At 31.1% G+C, this 23,368-nt stretch overlaps 1 protein-coding gene across 4 annotated transcripts in view; it reads left to right on the top strand.

The window, feature by feature from the left end:
• The window catches only part of LOC130896290 (homeotic protein antennapedia-like), a 414,695-nt gene that overhangs the window by 314,346 nt on the left and 76,981 nt on the right, over positions 1-23,368 (top strand). Inside the window, exon 1 of one of the 4 annotated variants that reach the window (XM_057804284.1) lies at positions 6,142-6,406. The exons of 2 other annotated variants lie outside the window; for them this stretch is intronic. The gene's annotated coding sequence lies outside the window, so the exon portion shown is untranslated. Of the gene's footprint in view, positions 1-6,141; positions 6,533-23,368 lie in introns of those variants that run through there. One more of the 4 variants, XM_057804285.1, reaches the window with a different exon arrangement.

The following is a 23,368-nucleotide window of genomic DNA, read 5'->3' as shown; positions in this document are numbered from 1 at the left end:
AAAATTATTGGAAGTTATTACTGACAATTAAGGTTTTAAAGTACGATAAAGTGATAATTGTTTGGTAAACGATTTTTTTTGTTTAGTTTATTATAATTAGCATATAAAAACAGTTTTGATGGGAATACTAGTACTTAAATTGGGATAAAATAAAGCCATAGAAATAGTTTTATACAATTTATTCGTAATAAAATATTCACACGTTTATAAATAACCTTTTGGTAAAAATTTAGAACAAGTTGAAAATAAATCTACATATATACTGTGTCTGCGGATATGTGATATGTAAATTCTCTATTTACATTTTTTGAGAGTCTTGCTTGGTTAAAGACTGATTTCTAATTTGATTCTAGTTTTAGGAAATTAGTTGTTTCGAATCTCTATACCAAACTTCAAAATTAATGTATAAACAATTATACGAATTAATGTCACAAACCATTTGAATCGCAAATAACTTTTCCTAACCAAATGAAAATTTGAAATACTTGAATTTTGTGTAGAAAACTAGAAAGATCCAATGAGAAAGGAAAAAATACTTCTATTAAATTTAGTAGCTCTGTAATTCAGAAATAAATAAATGATGTTGATGATTTTCCAACAACTTGTTTTTTTGACTTAGTTTAGCATATAGTAGACATTCGCAAAATAAAAAAAATATCACATAACATTGCTGGAAAAACAGAATGAAGTACGACATGGATTCACCGTCAAAATGAGTGTTAATTTCTGTCATTCAAAAATGTATCTGTTGTTGGTCCTGTATATACATGGAGTTTCGAAATTCATGCGACAAAATTCAGGAGTTGATTGCTCGTGGTACTAAGACTGAGTTTTTATTTTGTTTTTTCTAAAATTTCAGTAAAGCTAGAAACTTGAAGCTCTGTCATTTTCGTGCAATCGCAAAGGACTATCTAAGGGTATTTTATCAATATTCCTCTTATTTTCAAGAAGAAGTTTTATGAAATAAAATTATAACTTGAAATTTCGGTTTCACTTAAAAATATTTTTTATTCTCAAATTGTTATCCCAAAACCAATAGCTGCAGAGAAAAAAATAGACATCATAATTTATAATGTTTTTAATAAGTTGAGTGGAAAACAGTAAAGATATGTACTTAGCCCTTTGCGAGTGCATGGAAGTTACAGAATTTCAAGTAACCACCTTTTAAGGGTGATATCTCGCATGAATTTAGAAACATCCTGTATTTCAATTAATTCCAATTGTAATTTTACCGTTAATGTTAACAAGTTACTTCATTATAATTTACATTAATATCAACTGTTTCAATTATTTTATTTGATTTCTTTCGTACTACTTTTGAATGTGTGTTTTTTTTAAATAAGTGTCATAAATATATTTAGATGCAGAAAATATCCCCAATAAAAGTAGAAATATATTCCAATTTCTTAAAAAGGCATAATAATTTATTTTAACTAGATAGTTTGTTAATTCACTTTGAATATTCATCATTCCTTTATTATTTGCTTGCTTTTGTTAAAAAGTATTGACTATTGTAAATTTTGATTCCAGCCAATAAATTAAGTTTTAAGCTTCCACGTATTACAGTATGAAACAATAATAATAACATTTGTAACACAATTAAAATATAAATGAAATCGTTACCAAAATCGAATCTCCAAGAGGATGTAAACCATTTTAACCACACCCAAATGTAAAATCGTAATTCAATTAGCAAATAAGCAAAAGGAAATCATTACCAATCATGTTTTGATCTTGGGATCGTAAAAATTAATTTGGTGAAAGTGTAGAGGTACATTAATTACCCACCTATGTATTATATACTAGAATATTTTTTAAAAACGCAAAATGTGGTGAATAGGAACACTTTTTTCTGTCTTAAGTAATATATTTTGTTTAAAAATTGATTGAAAAATACACCAATTTAAGTGTACATCCCCTTTATTATATATTTACTGGTTCTTTGGTTTTAAGCTGTAGATTATGAAAAAAAAAATAAAATGTTACTGTTCCCAATTAACTTACAGTAGGGGTGAATATGTGTGTATTTAAAACATGTGGGTGTGAATAGGAACGGTTTGAAATACATAATAAGTAAAAGAAATTACAGTAGACCGTGTAAAAACCTTTCACGAGGATAAATCAGATAACATATATTCTAAAATATAACGCTCATCTAGTAAGAAGAAAGAGATTCAATAAACGGTGTGAATAATTGATAAATATAACGAAGCCCAAGAACCTAGCAGATTCCGATGCTTCAATTCGCTCTTCCAACTTCATTATCCATCTTTAGTTGGGATAAATCAGTTTCCTCGATTTTTTCGTGAAAAAAAAAACTAAATGTATCCCTCGTTATCAGGTTCTACAACTTTAGAAACATAAAATAAGAATTTTCTTGGGTTTTTCCAAACACAATAATAAGTAAAAAATAACCGATTGAAATATTATAATTTGCTAACATCTTCATATGTGTGTGACAGCACCAACTCAGCATTACTGTCGTGTAAAGAATATACAACTGATTCGTCTTCTGATTAACTGTTTGCTGGTTGATTTTCTTTCTTTCTCTTCTCTTCAAGTGTTGCGGCCTTCTTTGTAGTTAAAAGAGCATTTATGTACTCGTTTTCAGTATCAGTCTGAAACTTCTACACTTTTCCCAGGTGTCACAGTGACCTCTTTTCATTTTCATTTAAGCTTAATTTTGAGGTACAAGAAATCTATTAGTGAAACTTTTTGTCAAAAAAAAACTTTAATAATTCTCAATATATAATTCTTTTAGCGCTCAAAAATGACTGCGTATTTCTTTGGTGCTTTTTCAGGGCCCAAAATATGCTACTAATCCGTTATTAAGGGATTAATTTAAATTATGGCCAGTCTAGTCCATAGGAATTGTTTCCCATTAGTTCTTCATATAAATTTTAGAAATAAATAAATAGAACAGTGGTGTAATTTACAATTACCGCCACTAAAAATTAAAATATTTCATTTAGCCCGCATATAAATAATTGAACACAGAGCATTTCAGGACTTTCTGAAGGAAGATTCGTGCTTAAATCATTAAAAGCGTATCGTATTAAAAAGAACGATAACCATAATTGAAATAGGTGGAGATCAGCTTAGTTCATTCTAAAGATAAAGTAAATAAATAAAAAAACTCGATGTATAAAAACATATTAATATTCAATTCAATTAGAAAAACGTTGCTAATTTTTTTTTTATTTTTTATAAGTAAACGATTACGTTTCGCCATAGGACTTTTATTCATATTTAAGTTTTTTAAGACAATATGCTGATGAAAATTGCTTTTGCTTTTAATAAAAAAGTTGACTAAGTACTTAAAAACGTTTAAAACAATGGGTCAGTCCGCACATTACAAAAAAAGTCCGTGATTTGTTTTTTGACAGTACAAATGTTTCAGCGACAGAAATTCAAGGACAAATAAGTAAAATACATCACTCAAATGATATGAATAGCAGCAAAATACGTAATAAGTAGGTGAAATCTTCTCAGGACGGCTGTCTGTGACGATGATGATGTCGTTAACGCCTTAAGCGGAAGATTCGTGAAAACCGGCAATTAACAATTTCAGCTTTTGCATCGGAATTGCCAAATGTGCTTAGACCATTTCTGCGTTAAATCCTTTCTGCAAAGTTGAAATTTTGCAAATTGTACGCACGTTGTATCAAGATTCAAAACGCTAGTCGATGAAATGGCATCACACAATATATCCAGCCACAGGATACATTGTCGAAGAGACAAGATCAACATGCAAGGTTAGGGTAACTTGAGATGAACACGATCTAGACAGTCGAGTTTACAACAAAATTGTAGATATTCATTGAGCACTTAGACGCTCATTTGTTGCTGCATTAACATTCCAGGACCCATTGTGCTATTAGTAAATATTGTCATCCCAACGTGCAGTCCAGCCTTTGCTTGGCAAGCCGTCCACCACAGATAATGAGGTACAAGGAGTAGTTTAAGATTGATTTCTCCTCGCAGGCGACACAAGTGCTCGAATAAGATATGTAAGTTATCCATATTGTAGGTACTCGCTCCCTCATTAAATAATTCAATAATGAGAATTGTACTTGATTCGAATATTTTAAAAGTAAGTCACACAGATGGTTCGACAACATGAAAACAACAATAGATTTATGTAGCATTGATGATGATTAAGTCAAGGAATCCTTAGTAAAAAAATTAAATACAGAATTCATGTTTCTAGGAAATATAAAAACCTGTAGTACTTCATCCACCCTAACCTATCACTCCATCTTTCACTCCACTAAATCACTACGATGACTAAAGACCATAACTTGGTTATTGAAAAGCGCGTTGTAAATATGACTGTTGATATAATGGTAATAAACAGTGTTGATGCAAACTTTGCGCTTTATAAACTTTCTTTCCACACTCAATACTCACACACTGGACACTTTGTTAAATTTAATGCATTCTCTAATATAAGTAAGACTTTCTACTTCCTTGAGTGATTCAACAATAATACTTGTTTGTGTTTATTGAAATATATGGTTGCTCAAAAATTGAGTCAATATATAACAACCATATAAAATCAAGTTAAAGTAAATCTAATTGTTACTTGCAAGATCCCGCACTTGTAACAATTTTATTGCGTTCACGTTGCAATTCTAGGGAGTCATGAATTTCTGATCTACTCGCCAAAGATTTCTTATTTATCTTCTTAGGTGCTCTTCTTTCATTCTCAACTAATTTCCGTATGTTTTTCAAAATAAGGGTAAACTCATGTTTACCCTTATTCAATATAGCCAGGACCTGGTCCACCATCGCCTGGATGCTCTTGTCTGTCCATCAGACCCCAAAAGCAAGGTAGCAGCCTATATATTTATTGCCAGTGATTCACTGACCTCTTTTTTCTTGTTTATTTTACTTTCCTTTGTTATTTTCATTTTTAAACTGTAAACAAATATTTAATATAATATGGGGCTAGGTACTATTACTCATTTAACTTTGATTAGTGGTAACCATGATGCAATGGCATAAGACTTGCAATAATTATACAGATGCATGAAATTATTGTATTGTCATATGGCTCTGTCAAGTGCAGAATTTTGGATTATCTAATCGTTGATAATAGTAAAAATTCAAAGACTTTGTTGTAAGTATTTTATTCTAGGTTTTCTTGCAATGCTAATGGTGAGACTTCATAAAATGATTGTATTGAAAGCGATCCTCTGTAACTTTTTATTTTATTACAAATTTATCCGATGTTTAGAAGGAGGAAAATAGAGTTAAAACTCAGTTACAAATATAAAATATATAATACGGGAGAAGCTAATATAAAGCCTATAATTAACAAACAATTGAAAAATTATGAATGTAGCGATAAGTAGAAAATCACATGTTTTTCTATGAAATAAAATACATGTACTTTCGTTAAAATATTCAAGGAAGTAAATGGGAATTCTAATATGAAATTTTTAAAACACTAGCAAAAAATAACTGCTTATTAGGGAACGATAATATTCAAATTATTAGTATATCTATTATACATTCAAATATTTACTGATAAAACAAAAACACAAATTTAAATTAACGGTTTCGCAATGAAATTCGGTCTCAGTAGACAATAACTTGGTTGTACATAATTTATTTTGGATACAATAGTTCAATAGATGATTTTGCATTTCGCACATTATATTTTAGATTTATCCTGTCTCAATATAATTTGCATGATAGTTGAATAATACCAAAACAGTAGATACAAATTATGCATTCGTTATGGTAAGGTTGAAATTTTTTTAAATTTATTCCAGGCCATAACAAAAATAGTTTTTTTGTTCCAAATTCTTCACGAGCGGCTATACATCATAATGAAATGTAAGGATATAACGAGAAACACACACACAACGTTGCTTAATAAAAGATTTCTATCAGTGTACCTACGCGCTGACCGTATAGGTAGGTAAATGTTTTACGAATTATGATGCCAGCGTTAGAAAATAAGGGTAGGAGGCTTTGAATAACAGTCGGCATGACAACTAACATTGGACCGCGTGAGCGCTAGATAAAGATAAACATTCAATCACGTTAATGTTAGAGAAGGAGGGATGAAGACCGTGCGTGCGCTCCGTATAGTGATGTCTGAAACGCTGACAGCCTGCCAGTACTATTACAATCCATTCAACCAATCCGCGTTTAGGTTCACTGTGCAAACCGTCTGTAGACCGATAGAAACCTACTAGTCGCACTTTTCAATTTTTGACAGTTCGGTTTCGAATCGCGTAAGTGTTTGTTTTATGTTTTATTTTAGCGCGATTATCGCGAATTAATGTACGACACTCGCGCGGAAATTGTCACCTCCTTTTTTCAAGTGAGTGTAATATATTAAGTGATGTGGATAATTAACATTCTCTCGGACTTTTTAAGATTTCGTTACAAGGTAAACCGAAAAAGAAATTCCTCAAATTTTGTGCACTGTGTGTGGTCCAATGATAGTTTTAAGAGGAATTTTAATACGATGGTTAATTGACACGTTAAAACCGAGGTATAATGTGTAACGGAAGAGGTATGCTTTAATCGGTTACGCTTTAATGTATCCCTATTGTGATGGAGAAAGAACTTCAAGGGATACGCTGCATAATATTTTATCAAACTGGTTTGCCAATTCGATTTACTGTAGATAATAACTTACTGAGAAACGTTTAGAGTTTGATTATTTTCACCTAATATCTTGATTAAAATGCAAAATTAAATTAGTTCAGCCTCCAGAATAATATTTGTTTAGTTGCCTTATAGTAATAAAGTTTCTCATTGTTGGCAAGCAATGGAATAACAGATCGTAAATTATTTTCAGGGGATTAATCATTCGAGAAAAATTGAGAATTTTTCAAATACTATTTCAGAGGACTAGGTGAAGTGCATTTTGTCTGTTGAGTTGAGGTCCACAAAGCCAGCTGAATATTTTTATATATATAAATTACGTTTTGATGATTATTTTCGAAAATTTTTTATTTTCATGTCCTGCTTAGAAGTTTTCACACTTTCATCATACTACCCAAACTTTATACCTAACCAAAGAACGATTAAAAAATGAAGAAGCTTTAACCCTCCTCTTTAACAGCCATTAATTATGAAAATTGAAATTTTCCTACATGAATGCGTTATGTTTAGTCTTCTTAGTTATGGTCTCTTGTATGTGTAAAGATAGTTTGTAATCCAGTTACTTGTATTATTACATGTCAATTTGTTATTTAATCCTAAGCCATCTCACCGTGAAGTGTATGGCTATTTCTTTGGGGGTCATGTCTTTACACCTTTCGTTTGCTCTTTTGTTTTCCCCCATTTCATTCCCTTTATCTCAGATTTTCAATCCATGATTTTCTCCTCTGTAACGTTTACCCGCTATTCTGGGTTCGAATGTTTTTTTTTTTGGTATTCTGTTTTCAAACATCCGGCATATATGTCCAAACCACCTCAATAGTGCTCAATCTTATTTGTACCTGTTTGTATCTTTAGTATTCCTCTAAGTACTTATATATTTTTCTAATGGATATCATTTCCATTGCTTTTATACGGTCTACATGATTTTGATTTAATGTCCATATCCCGCAAGTTTTTTTTGATACTTCGTTTACTTTCTAAAGAATGATGCTTGCATCCTTTTAAATATTGTATCTACTTTTAATATTATTTCATTTATTTCCTGCTCTAGCTTATCATTCCTTTTACAATGTACTTTATCTTCTCTTGATTTTATCAAGCTTTTAATTTCATATGAGTTTTATTCATTCCTTTATTTAATATTTCCATATTGTGCGTAGATCTTCTTTCGATCTAGCTACCAATACCATATCATATGCGAATTCCGTTATATATATGTTGATTCCATACTCCAAGCTTCTTTGTAAAATTTTTAGATCTGACTCCATGCTCTTTTCATTGTTTTATCTATTATTATTGTTAGCTTGTATTTCATTATCATAATAATCATCTTAAGTATATTCTCTTTTCATTTGATCAAAGGCTTTCTTGAAATCTATAAAACATGATGAATCACCTTATTTTTATTTATCAATTCCTCACTTGTCGGTCCAATTGTGAAGTCCTTTGTGCTTCTTCCACATCTAAAGTCTCTTCAATCTTATTTCTTATTCTTTTCTCAATTATTCTAGTCATTATTTTTGCTGGTATGCTTATTATATAGTTTTAAAAATTTTTTTGGTTGATTCATTTATTTCCTTTTTATCTATATATTTGATCATTTAACTAGCTTTATCATCCCTCTCTGACGCATTTCCTAGCTTTCCTTACTTTGTAAATTTATTAATATTATTGCAGAAATCGTTATTATTTTTTCTACTCAGCGAATTATTTCTTATTTTAAACTTATTATTACTAATTGTTGCTTATTTTTTGTTTATGTTCAGTTCCTTGGCAAGAAAAAATAATTTGATATTTGAGAATTTTTTTCCAAAACGTTCGCAATTTTTTAAATTCCAAGTATCGTCTACTGAATTTCAGCTATTAAAAACATATTAGATAAGTTACAACAAAACTTAATATTAGCAATACGAAAAAAATCAATTGGCAATTGAAGGATTAAATTGTTTGTTTTTTAAGTATTCTCTTCTTTCACGTCAGTGAAATGAATATTTCCGCTTTTTTACATACAGAAAAATTAAGGATTATTCTGTATTAATCAACAGGATAATTCTGACCACAGTACGAACAGGATTACTGTTCAAGGAATAGGTTCTATTCGCATTCGCATTCTACATAACAATTATCAGTCCGTTTCGTTATTAACGCTTTCCGAATCATCCATCTTCAGTACTCCTTGAATGGATCTGTATCTTCATACTAGTTTACTATACCTAAAAAAATGTTGATGGTTTTTAAAAATTAAATAAAAATTTATTAACGGATATTTCGAATGATACTCAGGCATGAAAAAGCGTCATTGCATGCTTTTAGTTAATGTTAATTGAGAAAAGAATATTTTTTCGTAGTCAAAACGAGATTAATTAATTTTATTTGGGAATAAAGGTATCTAAGTAAAGGTTATCTCAAATATATGATATATGTATCTAATGTGAAATTTTCAATATGAAGGTTCAAATGTACGTATTTATGTGAAAATTATATTATAATTATTCCTGCAATTATTGTAATGGACTGGAATTATTCGTATTAAGACGATACTTGCAATGCTTGACACTTTGAACGCTGACGTGAATGGATGCTCATGGAGTGGCCATTCGACGAAAGTTTTGCTTCCAACGTTGGCATTGGAACTTTAGTCATGGAAAGTCAGTTTTTTTTTGTTCGCGTAAAAGAAGTACCCAACAAGAACAACAACTACACACACTTCTTTTCCTCTTGCGTGTGAATGATACGTTTGTATGTATGTATGAAAAACAAAAGTTGCCCGAATCATCCAGTTTATTTTAAAAGAATTTATATCTGTTGTATAATGATCATCACATTTTGCCACGTTTTTATTTCGTTAGGTAAATTTAATTTTTGAATTTTATTCAAATACGTTTATACAGTACACACAATTACGACAGTATTTAAGATAGATTTTTCATACTCTTCTATGTTTGTATGTATACAATTGTATTGTCTTCTTCAGATAGGATGAGTCGAATCGTTTTAAGAAACTTATTTATTCTTCAGTGCTGCGTTCAGCCTTCCTCCCATGCTCCACCAAAGTTGAATGGTTGCGCCAAAGGTGAATGTTGGCGCAAACGTTAGATCCATCGTGTATTTGCAGCACTACATCCTACAATGTTCAGCAGGAATGTTCGTGCAAAGGTTGGTGTAGTGCTGATCTGAATTAGAGGTGATTAATTGAATAAACTGAACCTACACATTTCAGAGATTAGTTAGAAATAGTTGAGGTGTCGGCATATTAATTTTGAGTAAAAAAACTAATACGTTTGATAATTTGAATTGCAAATTAATGTTTAATTCTAATTAAAATAATCAACATGAATTGATGGATAGAATTATTGAGAGATTATTTATAGACCAAAAATCGTACTTTCGTTTAAACTACTCGTTGTTTCAATATAAATTGAAAATTTCAAATGTGGATTCTATTGATTTGAATCATTATTTTCTTGTTACGTGCAAACTCTGCATAATAATAAAATAACGTTTTTAACTGCACATGAAAACTGATAGCGGTTACCTATTTACAATGAAAATAGTGAAGTTTAATTAAAAACATATCTGGTCCTTCGACCCGGATATGTTTGTGCGTTTTTAACCTCGCGCCATTCCAGATGTTGAAATATTATTTTTACTTGTTAATTATACAAACTTTGACTTTAAAGTGGTTGTCGTATTGGAACAACAACAAAAATCATATTTCAATGTTAGGGCCGTGGCGAGTTGCACAAACAGTATCTATTAATAACAAAAAACGTAATTTTTACTGGAAATAATTTCATATTTCCCTAAGAATTCTACTCAATCCTATCGTAACCATTCGTTGGATTTTACGATTTTTTACATATTTTGTTTATTTCAGTGCTTGAAATGTTTTTCAAAGTTTCAAACTTGGTAAAGAATATTGTTGTTTTCCTATATACTTTTCAATGCTCCAGAATCATTTGCTCGTTTTTTTATAGGAGTAAAAAACTCAAAATTATTCATTAAATGTGATAATAATTACGAGGGTTGTCTAAAAAGTTTCTGATCTCAAACTGAAGAAGTCAAAAATTATGAATATAAGTTGGGAAATAAATTTGCGCTTGCGCTTGTTGAGAGATTTCACTCTAATTTCAGCCATTTTAGACGCTTTGGACGATTTCTATTTAACATTTGTTTAAGTGAGTTGTTTAAGAAAATCAGAAATCGTTGTTTGACAACGAGCGATGGAAAATAACTGTGACAACCAGTGATGTCATCGTAATACTTCACCAAATGATACTAGACCTCTGTTTGAGATTGGAGAAAATATTTATTGATGCGGCTTAAGCTAACGAGCCGGTTTTTCGCCTTGATTCATAATTGTAGATGAAACCTGGATACACCACTACATACCTGACACGAAAAAACAGTCAAGATTGACGATTGGAAAGAATGGACCTTCTCCGAAAAAGCCAAAAACAATTTAATTGGTCGGAGAAGCGATTGCGACCAATTCACGAATTGGTTCACCGCTCTCAGTATTCACCAGATCTGTAACTTTGCCCTGTTTCTTAATCTCAAAGTTCCACTTGCAGAAAAAACATTTTCATGAGATGAAGAAGTTTCTGTATAGGTAAACGAGTATTTTGAGAACGGCAACTATTATTTGGAAGATTAGACTATTTTGAAAAAAAAAGCTTATGGAAAACATGATCTTAGAAACTTAACACGTTAGTGAAGAAATTTTTGCTGGAGCTTACTTGGAATAAATCTAGGAATTGAGAACGGAATTTCTAATAGCGATAGAGTAACAAAGACATTTTGCTAATCATTATAAATAAACCTCTATAGAGGTACCTAGCAATATAGGTATTTAAAGAAGTTCGGAAGTGATTTCGGAAAATAATGTCACTGTTTCATTAGACGAAAGCTTTAAATATGGAGATTTGAATTATTCATTCATTGAAGGTCACCGAAAAGCTTGGAGATAAAACTTTTTGGAGAATGATTCAATGCTTAGTTCCACGATGTGTGTTTAAAGGTATCAATCTTTACATTGGTGTTATTCTTTGTTATGCGATGAGTAAATTTTTTCGAAATCTTTCTCGTTTGATTTAATAACACATTCCCAGTGGTATTTCTTCTTCCTGTAGCAATCTTGATCCTTTAAACGGCGTATCGAAAGTCAGAGCAGAAATAATCGAATACATTTCTCATGTTAGTAATTGGAATCAATAAATACTTTCATCAAGCAAGGACCTATGAATTACCACTGTCCATCGTCAAAGGCTGCGGTACTTACATTCACTGCTAAAACCAGAAGAGGTTTGGTACACAGATGAAGTCGTTGCTAAACACTCACACAATATATTTATAGGTCAAAGAGTCAACAAAGTCGATTCTCCGCCTTTACGCTCACCTAATCTAATCTGATTGGTTACCAATTTCGATTATTTCTGTTAACATCGGATCAACTGCATCCTCGATTGATATCAAATCTCTACTCCCGGTTAAACTATATGGTAAAAAGTAGAACTGAGCTTATATCAAGTTCGTGAATGAGATTAATTCGCCCAATATTGTATTGACTCACTCCAAATAATTTTGTTAGCATTTTTATTCTAACCGCGACAGTTCTATTTCTAATGCGCCTCCCACGTCCACTTTATTTCCCAGTGGATTTGCAGTGGTATGATTTTATTTAATACAGATTACCAGCATACTTTCCGATTTTTGAATAATATTTTTTAACTTTCCTGAAAATAATGAGCCATGTTCACTTTCTACTTGAATGACGATGACAAATACTGAAAAGCAGGCCTAATAGTTATAGATATAGAAATTATTTTTATTCAACTAAAAGATGTGCATAATAAAATCCACTTAATTATTGAAGATCTGCTTGGTTTTCGAGATAATCATTTTGTTTTGTTTTCGGAGACGTACCCTGTATAGTTTCAAACTATATTTTTAATTTATATTTTTCAAAAAGAAGCTATGAATATCAATCAACGCTGTGAAGAAAATTCGTTTCGGAAATAGTACATACAAATTCCGTTGTATTCACAAATTCCAACAACCTTCGTTGCCTATGTATAAAATGAATTCGTATAAGATGAAAGTTGAAAACTGTTAAAACGATACACGCCGAATTCACTCATGTAGTGCAATAAATATACACTCGAGCACTGCCCCATGTTTTTGTCACTGGTAGTACGGGGTCTAACAAATTGATTGTAAATGTCCTTTGAGAATTCACAAACAACACCGCCATGCTTTACATGATGATAATGGCAATTGATAATGTGTAATGCTAAATTGCATCTAATTAATTTCTCTGGCACCCTACAAATTTATACGGACGCTGACAGGTCGGTTTCCTATATGGAAATTCTTTCCGCTTAGATTTTCCACTAAAATATTTCATGAAACAAATTAATAACATTTTTAAAAGATTCTCTTTTATATTAATATTAATATATTTATATTGTGTTGTATTTTATTAAAACCATCTTTTATGATAAAATAAGGACAATTAAATATACAAAATAATGAAGCTGGAAATGACAACTGATGAACGTTACTCCAATTTCAAATCCATCCTAGCTGCAAATCTGTTGTTACATATTGATGTAAAAATGTATTTTGCGAAATTCCCTTGGTAACATCGCTGATGGAGGCGATTTTATCCTATGCGTTGAAGAATTTTTCATACCTTTAAGCTTCAAACCGATTCCCATCAAACAAAATCAGCTAAATGTTATTATTATGTTACGTTATGAGTAGTCTAATAAGAGTTTCTTACAACTGTATCACTATATCCTAATTTCGTTCGTCCTAGTTGGTATTTTTGTTTATTCCCTCTTATTTTTGATATGAGTATGTATAGAAAAAAGAGAAACTCAAACAGAAATGTCATTCCATAGAGGACGAAACTTTTTAAGATATTTACTTGAGTAGAATGAGAGAGGAGGAAAAAGATTACGAAGATCCGCACAAAGAGGAGATGCCGAGGATATTCGCCATATCAAGTCCTTTACTGTCTTAGGTATTTCCTATGATCCAACTAAGAAATTGAAGTTCATGGGCGCTTTTGTGGCAACAATTTATTGAACTGGGTTGCAACTATCACTTTTCACAACAATTTAAAAGCGTTGGTGCATTTAAGCATGTGTACTGTGTCGGTATTATCTAGGTGTTCCAACATTCCTTTGTTGATATGGTTATTGAGTTGTTCATCGTGACCTTAAACAATCTTTTTTATTACAGCTTTGATGATTTCTATTATGGGGATCCCGTATAGATCTTTATTGCGAACATTCGATTTTGTACACTTCAACTAATACAGACACTTTGTTGTTAATCGTACCAGATCATTTGTCTTCTAGCACATTATTTTTAATAGTAAGTTTTGAGCTTCTCCCTAATAGCAGACATCCTCCGTTTATTTCAATATGTTCCTGCGATTTTAGTCTACTATCATGGAGGCGTGTACAGAAAAATATTAAATCCTTTTCGGTAATTTTTTTCTGTCATATTAACAATATGGAAATTTCAAACAAATGTTACCATTTTAATAGTACACCCATTTAATATCCCATATTAAACAACAATAAATAATAAAAGTAGAAAATGTGTATTTATAACATAATATAATAAAATTAATTCATGTCAGTTCTAGGACCTCCCATTGAGCTAACTATCATGATTAGAGCTGTTAATGATTTAACATATAGGCCACGAAATAAATATGTTTTTCGAAACGATGCTAGTAATCAACTGTTACCTAATTTGATATATACTAAATGTATATAACTTAATTCCAGAATACTGAGATATTTTCACCCCAATTAGTTAATTTGATGTTGATGATGAGCAGGTCAAAAGCTTGGCATGACACTAACACAAGATTGAAGACTGGAACAAGAGAATTGGAGTAGCTGAAATATTATTCAACGCAATTAAGATACAGTTTCAACCCAAAAAAAAAATAGAAGAAAATAACAACAAAAGTATTTAAAAGAGTAACCATACCCATATTGACATACGGATTAGAGACATGGACACTCACTCAGGAACAAAAAGGCAAAATACAGTAATGAAATTTCTAAAAAAATAGGAGATTAAATCAATTTAAAACAAAATTAAGACAGAATATTTGGCCATGCTATGAGAATGAGAAAGGAACGATAAATACGAAAGATATATGAAGTACGAACTTAAATATTATAATAAAGAGTAATGATAAATTTGGAAGTATAGCGAAACATAATGCCGTAAAATTTATACAAAGAAAACAGAATATATAAGAAAAATATTTTAAAGTATCGACATTTAAGAATAAGAATGGAAAAAAGAGAAATAAAAGAAAACCGAACTTAAGCGAAAACACGAATGTAGAAATTTAACTTTATAGATATTAAAATTGAATGGTGGAAAAAAACAATAATTGGACATTTTGAGGTGGAAGTTACAAAAGATCATGGAGAAGACTAACTAATAAAGAAGTAGAGGAAGTTTTATCGATATCTGGATATAATTCATCGTATGAACACACAAGGAATAAGATGTTGGGGCGTTACAGCAATAAATGGCAGTTCAGACACATGTCAGTAAAGTTATTTTTGAAGAGATAGAGAAAGAGCAAAATCGGCATACTGACTAAAGTAGTCACATGTGATTGGAAGAAAAGAGATCCCATAAATGTAGAGATAAAGCTTATGATAAACAAAGATGAAGGCTACTAATAGAACGTATAGAAGAAGATGAATAAAATTGTTCTATGGAAATTTTTGTCAAAGAAACATTTCATATATGATAGAAAGAAGTTAATTAACAAATAAAATTTCGAAATTGTTATATTTTATGAAACTCACAGTAAATTATTCCGAATATATATGTTGTAAGAAAGAAACTATTTCAACCTCAAATTTCACCTCAAATTTCAGCTCCATCGTATTCGGCATAATTAATGAAAATTAAAATGTTATTGTTAAAGTAGAAATTTGAAAAAAATATAGTTGAAACGGCATTCATTGTCAAAACTTACAAAAATTTCTCTTATAATCAAGACCTGTCGTTCTGTGTATCAAATTTATTAATGGATAATACAACTGGATTTGAATGATCTTGATGAACAACTATATAATTATTGTTAATAAGGGTTCTATATCCACCTATTTTATTGATGTATTTTTCTCTAATCAATTAGGACGAACCCAATTATAGAATCGGAGTCAATTATATTGTATTGAAGATTCTAATCGTACATATATGACAATGAAAAGTATCAAAGCACTGAAGTATATGATTGAAAATTGAGCACATAATTGAAGAATTAAAAATAATGTTTGTTAAATGCTCTAGGGTAAATATCATCAGTTTGTGAACACCCATCAATGCTTTCCGCAGATAAGTTTGCCAAATTAGTGATAGTAGGACGGTCCTTTAAGAAATCGTGCGGATTCATTATTATATGCTTAAATGGTTATAGATTCTTATCGTGTAATAAAATTTCGTAATACTTTATAGATAATTCACATTGGCCTATAGGTCTGACTTTTTACGATTTCCACATATCACGCATAGTCTTGAGCAATATTGCTAAAGGCAGACCAAGTCAGATATTTTATTGTTTTCAAGTTGCCAGTATTTCATCTTCAGTGGAATGTATAGAGAATTAGAAGCGGAATATATAGTTTTTTTTTTATTTTAAAGAGGGCTATGCAATATGTCTATGCCAAGACATATTGCTGTCAACCAATGTCCAGCACGTGAATTGCGGTGATGTTGATGTTTTATGTCTAGACAGGACAGACTTCTTTGTAAAAGCAGCAACCTGGGTCTTTGCTACATCGAACTTAATCAGATTATTTCCACCCCACACCAGAATTATTTCAAAATAGGTGTTGGTAGAGTTGATCTTTTGATGCCTAGGGATTTGAGTGTTAGCTAAATATCAGGTCTGCAGTTCTGTCAAGGAGAAAGAGAGTCGATGACGAGATGAATTCCTGAGGAACGCCAACGTTGACCTCAAACCTTTCTGCGGTGTGACTATCGATAACGACTTGGGTGGAGACTTTGAGGAAGCTACTAAGCTTGTTGGTAAGTGAGGGTAACAAACCGTACGATCTTAATTTATTTAGAAGTTTGGCATGCCAAACCCTATCGTTGGTGACATAGGCCAGGAGATCCATGATTTCCAACAAATTTCTTATTTTGAAAAAAGTTTGTTTTTGTGAATTTATACTTGTTGATAAGATTTTATACCAAATTAAAACCTTAGTAGTATATCTATGTACCACCTCTCTGAAAAGGTGAAATATATATTTTTGTGGTGCGTATAGTGAACAAGAAAAAAATTTAATCTAATAGAATTATTAAAATTGAATTATTATTGTGGTGATGTTTGTTATGTTATTGCGGTTTGCGGCGGTTTGCGAATGATTTTCAACTGCTTTTCGTTTCGCTTTGCTCACGGCTAGCTAGGTTGGGGTCGATTTATCAATTTCAGTTTTCGCTACCGCGACATTTTTGTGTTATATGGAACTTTTATGTTTGCTATAGTTTGTACAGCAACATTAGCAGAAATGTAATATATGAAGAGTTTCTCTATTGTGTGTGTGTGTATTCTTTTATTTTATATATATACCAACCACATTATTACTTGATTTACGACCATTTTCATAACAAAACATTCTGATGTATGACAGGGAAAACAACAGATGCATTATCATGTCAACATATTAACTGAAAACGAGAATGTATGTAGTTGTGACACTGTTTTTTTGTAAATGTGCGATGGGAATTTTTTCTAGTTCATTCTTTTTTCATGTAAGTTTTCGCGTCATTTTGAATTGTAAAGTCGAGTATTATAAACGGTTTCTATTAAAGATGAAATAATCTACGGGTAGCGACGATGCTTGAGATCAGTCTTACAATTTGAAAGGCAAAACTTGATCAAATGCAGAAATTGAAATTTGCATGGATCAGTTAAATATATATTCTTGTGCTTTTAATAAAGTACATATAGGATAAGACATTTTCGGTGAGTTTCCAAAGGTAGTTTTGGTGGATGTTGTAGCATGCCAATCGGTGGATTACATGTCTTATCAAATGTTTTTCCTTTATCGTTAATTAATTATTGTAACACAGTAGTAATTTCTGTTTTATAGCCAATTTCTAAAAGTTCTGGAATAAATTTATTATCAAGTGAATATTAGTAAATTAATTAGTCATTCTATTCGCTACTCTGCAGCTTCCAGATTAAATACTTAAAGAAAAAACTAAGCCTCAACACCTTTGTATATCATCAACGACTGCATCTCCACACATACAACTATCCATTTCTTTATAAAAGCTTCAGTTCCATAAGTTTGAGAGTTTCAATTCATAAGTACTTCTTATTTTTGTAATATCTTTAATATTCAGGCCGAATACCATCACCCGAGGAAGAACCTCCTGCCGGAGACCTGAAGACCTTAAGGTTACAATATAATCTAAATATCTAATGGTATTGATATGCATCATAGAGCGAGTACAACGTTGCTAGATCGTGAAAACTGTACGGATACTGAGGAAATATAAAATAATGAGAATATATTGATTGATAAGCTTATGAAGTTTCATTTTATTTCGTTTCTTTGAAGAACTGTAGAATATATTTATGTATATATTGCAGGATATTACAATAAATTCATCTAAGAAAAATGTTCTTCGATTAAAACGATTTAAGTTAACAAAATAGTCAATTAGAGAAATTGAAAATTAACAAGAACATAATAATTATCTTAATTTTATTACCAACTAACTACAGATTGGAATGACTCACAATAAGTGTATGCAGAATGATATTTATTGAAAATGCTTTCTATTTGGTGCAAAATATTGATGAAAAACAAAAATCATGTGCCCAAGTAAAAAATCTGGAACAGACTGAAAAAATGATGAATGAGTTTTGTGAATTTATTTGAGAGTTATTTCTACAAGTTGTGAATTTGTGTTTTTATGATAAACCACACTTATTTTGCTTGATATAGCTTGATTCAAAAATATTACAACGTTCAAATGAGTTATTTTCTATTATTCCTATATTAATTCATCACAATAAAACTACACTATTCGTTTTAAATGATTGAGATATAATAATTCTCAAACGTGACCTTCTAGAAGATAACGGTCATTTATCGTACCCTTTTTATTTGTTTATATGCATAATTTTAAGATTTTTCTAGAAAAAAGACGATAAATAATTAACTTGAACTATTAACCAAGATTTGAGAGGACACAACTACTTATACGAGGGTTACTACTTGAGTTTTGAGATATGGCAACACTGAAGTGAATGTGTGAAATTTGACATTAAAGATTGACAGTTTTAATGGTGAACGTACTCAAAACAAGATGTCATACGAGTTCTATTTGAATTATTTATAAATACTTGAAACTTGGTGAAAAAATGGAATTGAATCGAGATAACTCTCAACGTAACTTTCAACGTAAATTAAACCAATAACAGTGTACCGATCAACTATCGTCGAATTTGGTAATAAAGCCATAAAAGGCTACCGTGTTTGGCTGGTTTTCCGAATTCAATCGACGTTGCATTTCACTACAGGATGAATTTCGTAAACATCGTTATGTGACATACAGTGAGATCGAGGCATACTTGGACGTTAGTTCCACTTGCATACATTCAGCATTGTATGAATGTATTGGTGCAAAGAGATTCTGAAAAGACGTCTATAAGATCGTGACAGGCGATATATCAAGTATTTATGCATATGAATCCGACACTAAACAACAATATGTATGTATGGGTCTTTCGAGACGAGCCAAATCCAACAAACGTTGTTCATGTACGAAGCACATGGTCGCCTGTTTTCTCGGAAAAATTGGAGATGTCGCTACTATCCATTGGAGCAACGTAGAACGTTTAATTCTGAATGGTACACCAGGATTTTTTGAATCGGGAAAACCAATCGCAAAATGCGAATCATTCTCCACAACGACAATGCGAGCTCTGACACATCAGTTCAAATAAAAACATTTTTGAACAGTCAATACATCGAATCGATGGGTTATCCGCCGTATAGTCCTTTTTTGGCACTCAATTCCTTCTTATCCTCTCAGATCAAAAATTAATTTCAAGGTCAACATTTTTTTCTACACCTGAGGAGCGGTTGATGCGTTTAAATCACATGTTTTGGAGGTACTTCAATCGGAATGGAACAAATGCATCGAAAATTAGTTCAGACGCATGCAAAAGTATGTTGATCTTAATGGAGATTATTTTGAAAAACCAACAATAAAGTCATATCCAATTATGAATATCTGTTTCTACTTGTCCATCTCAAAACTCATGTAGCAACCCTCGTATTGGTTATATTTTAAAAATATATTTATGATTGTAACTAACTTCCATGACAAAGAAAGGGCATCATTTGAGATAGTTATTGATTAAAAATTTTTTATTGTGAATAACCACATATCCGCACTCAACATTAATTGAGTTTAATTGTTATAATCTCGTACATATAGGATGTTTTTTCTGTTACAAAGTATGGTCTATCTCCTTATATTGTTAGTTTGTTTCTAAATAAGTGGATACGATTATAAGTAAGTATACAGATTTTGTTGATAATATCCATAATCAAGAAATTATACATCAAGATATTCCTGCAGATTTAATCTGCGTGTAATAATGTTGTATGAATAAAAACAGAACCTAATAAATGATTACAAAGGCCAAACCGGTGTGTAAAACAACCAACCAACTGCTTGATGCTCGCTGCTTTCAGCCATTGCATCGTTACCGGGTGTTCCTTAACATTCATTTTAGATTGGTACATTATTAGCTAGAAAATTATTTCAAATAACTATGCTTTTCATTGATGTTCTACTACTATGTAACAGCATAGAATGAAACAAAATTATAACTGGGTGGTCCCACAGTTACCTGGCCTGACCGAGAAATAGCGGTAGAAAAAAATATAACTGTTTTAGAAAGTATGGAGCATATGTTTTAAGTATAAAAACGCCACGATGTTTAATATTTGTTTTACAGCAAATAATAGTGGACGTTTACAGTGAATGTGAGAAAATCGATATAATTAGACTTATCATCACAGAACTCATAATTTTTTGTTAGTGGACTAGATTATGCGATGCGTCATTATAACAGAAGAAAAAATATGAAAAACGAAAAAAACTGAGTCATCATATTTTTTTGAGAAATAAATTTATTGTTTTGAAAAATATGTTTTATTATCAGCACTAAATAAACCTGTTTTCTCAGACCGTTTTACATATCTCCTATATTCGGAGTGTCGCGCTAATTAAAGACTAAAAGTATTGCTGGTTTCCATTTTCCTTGGTAGTGCTTTTTAAATGAGGTCTGTAGTTACCCAAAATGTTTTCGGTAACTTTGAAAAACGCTATCCAAGCTTCTCTTTCTTTTTTATTTTAGGCGGTAATCATCTTTGATTAATTTTTTGACGTCGGGTTCAACGAATACGCCTTCCTTTCTTTACGCGTCACTCAAAGAAGCATGATTTTGTTAAATTTGTAACCACTTCTATTTTTATCCAGGGCTTTTACAAAATTTTTGATTAGCCCTAATTTGATGTGTAAAAGTGGTGATATTATCTTCTCGAGATGAACTGAAGGTTCATTTTTTACCGTAACGTAATAAGTTCTTGAAAAATATATTGCCCTTACATAATGTCCATTTCTCTCTCGGCTGCTTCACTCGCATAAAAGGAACAATATTCCGTATATTAGATTGGAGTCCTAAAACCAAAGCAACAACTGCAATGTTCACAGATTAAACATTGGTGTTTGCTGTATTCTATCTTTTCTAGCACTAGCTTTATAATTTGGTATGTTTTTTTAAATGAACTCAGCCTTTAGTCTTAACTTCTTCCGAATAAAGAATTGTTTTCATGCTTCGACTTCCACAAAAAGCCTTTGTATTGGTCACTGGTTTACCAAAAGACATTAATATTGTCCATTAAACCCAATATTTATCATGGTTGCGAATACCTAGGTTGAAATATTCACGTTACCACTTCTTAATTAAAAGTGTAATGTTTTTTTGCTTTTAGATGTATATTCTGCGCAAATATAAGAAAAAAAAAGACGGGAAAATGTTTGCGCGACATTTTACACAATTCAGCTGTTAACTATCTTCCAAAGGTGCCTTTGCTAAAGCAATTGATGATAACTATGATCTACTAACAGAATTTAACTGGAAAGTGATAATTTGGTAGAAAGAAATATTGTAACGATTTAAGACGTGAAAGACAAAAGTGATATTTTCGAGTACCTTTGAGTGTTTTGCTTAGTGTTATTTTTCACTATCGTATTGGTCGACCAAATAAAGTGACTGTAGCAGAAATGGTGAAAAAAATCTACAAAGCAGTACAAAAGGATCTTGTACCGAAATTATGTGAGTTAGCCTTGTAGGTACCTCAAAAAACGCAATAAACTGATTTTTTTTCAGCTCATGTAAATTTGGTTCTTAAAATTAGAATAAATATAATGTAGTTAAGATGTTTTGAATAAATTATCACAGACAAATTACAACACTGTGCCATGATCTTGAATGAAACATTAATTTTTCCATCAATCGACAACCGAGTCAAAATATTAAAAACAATGGACTCAAAAGAGAACTGCCCACAACAACGATCTAAGTCATGCCGGCCGTTATTTGATTATATTCATTGACTTTTTCGAAAAATGATAACTATCCACAGCGAGTATTTATTTATTATTTAAGCGAAGAAATTATCATTTGGCTAAGAAGAAAATGTTATTTCATCAAGATAATAATCAACTTCTCACAAATCCTTTATTATAATTATCTAATGAATGGATTGAAGTTAGTATATAGCAGGAAAAACAATTTGGTTTTCCCGTTAAATCGATAAATTCTGGGACTATCTTGTATTGTTGAAGCTCCTCTATTATATATTTAGGTTGGAAATTTTATTTTCGTGATGAGTTATCAATAACTTCTTATGTTCCAGTGTCAGGAAAACGATAAAAAAATCATGTGTATTTGATAATAATTTAGTTATCAAAACACTAGCGACCAGACTTCATATGGACGGACTTTATGACAAATAATAGGGATTCCTGTCTGGAACAAGTTTCGGACAAAAGTTTCCTTATTCCTACAGAAATTATTTTCTTGTCTCTGATATGGTTTTTATTATGAGTACAACTGAAATTGAAAAGATGTTCTGACAGAAAAACAATATAAACAAGATTTGATGAAAAATTTTCGGCCTAATAAAGAAACAAGACATTTTTGTCTATAATTTTCCGAGGTGCGTTGTCCTGATGGAGAAGTACTTTGAAGACAGTTTATGACAAAATCTCAAATAACGATCATCACTTTTCCGACTGATGAAACTGTCTGAAATTTGATTATGTGAAGGAAATTGACGTAGTATTTAGTATATTGATTGGAATATGAATACTGTGAGCGTGTTATTTAACGTGTACAAACGAAATTTGTCACAAAAACTTGCCCACTTGATATAGAATTACTTGATAAAAGATTTTGTGTTTCTAAAAATACTTCATAATTATTTTTTTCAGTGTATCTTAGCTTATACTTCCGGTTGTTTACTATATAATAAAAAGGGTGTTATAATTCTATACATTACTCTGTTCCCCAGTTTTTTTATCAAATTTTTTTGTTATTCAATCATCGTGACTATCTTCGTTACCGCTGCCGAACTTTCCTCTGATA

Source organism: Diorhabda carinulata, chromosome 7 (assembly GCF_026250575.1).
Source record: "Diorhabda carinulata isolate Delta chromosome 7, icDioCari1.1, whole genome shotgun sequence".
NCBI lineage: Eukaryota > Metazoa > Arthropoda > Insecta > Coleoptera > Chrysomelidae > Diorhabda > Diorhabda carinulata.
Note: the sequence above shows the minus strand (reverse complement) of the source record. Positions and strands in the feature narration are given on the sequence as shown.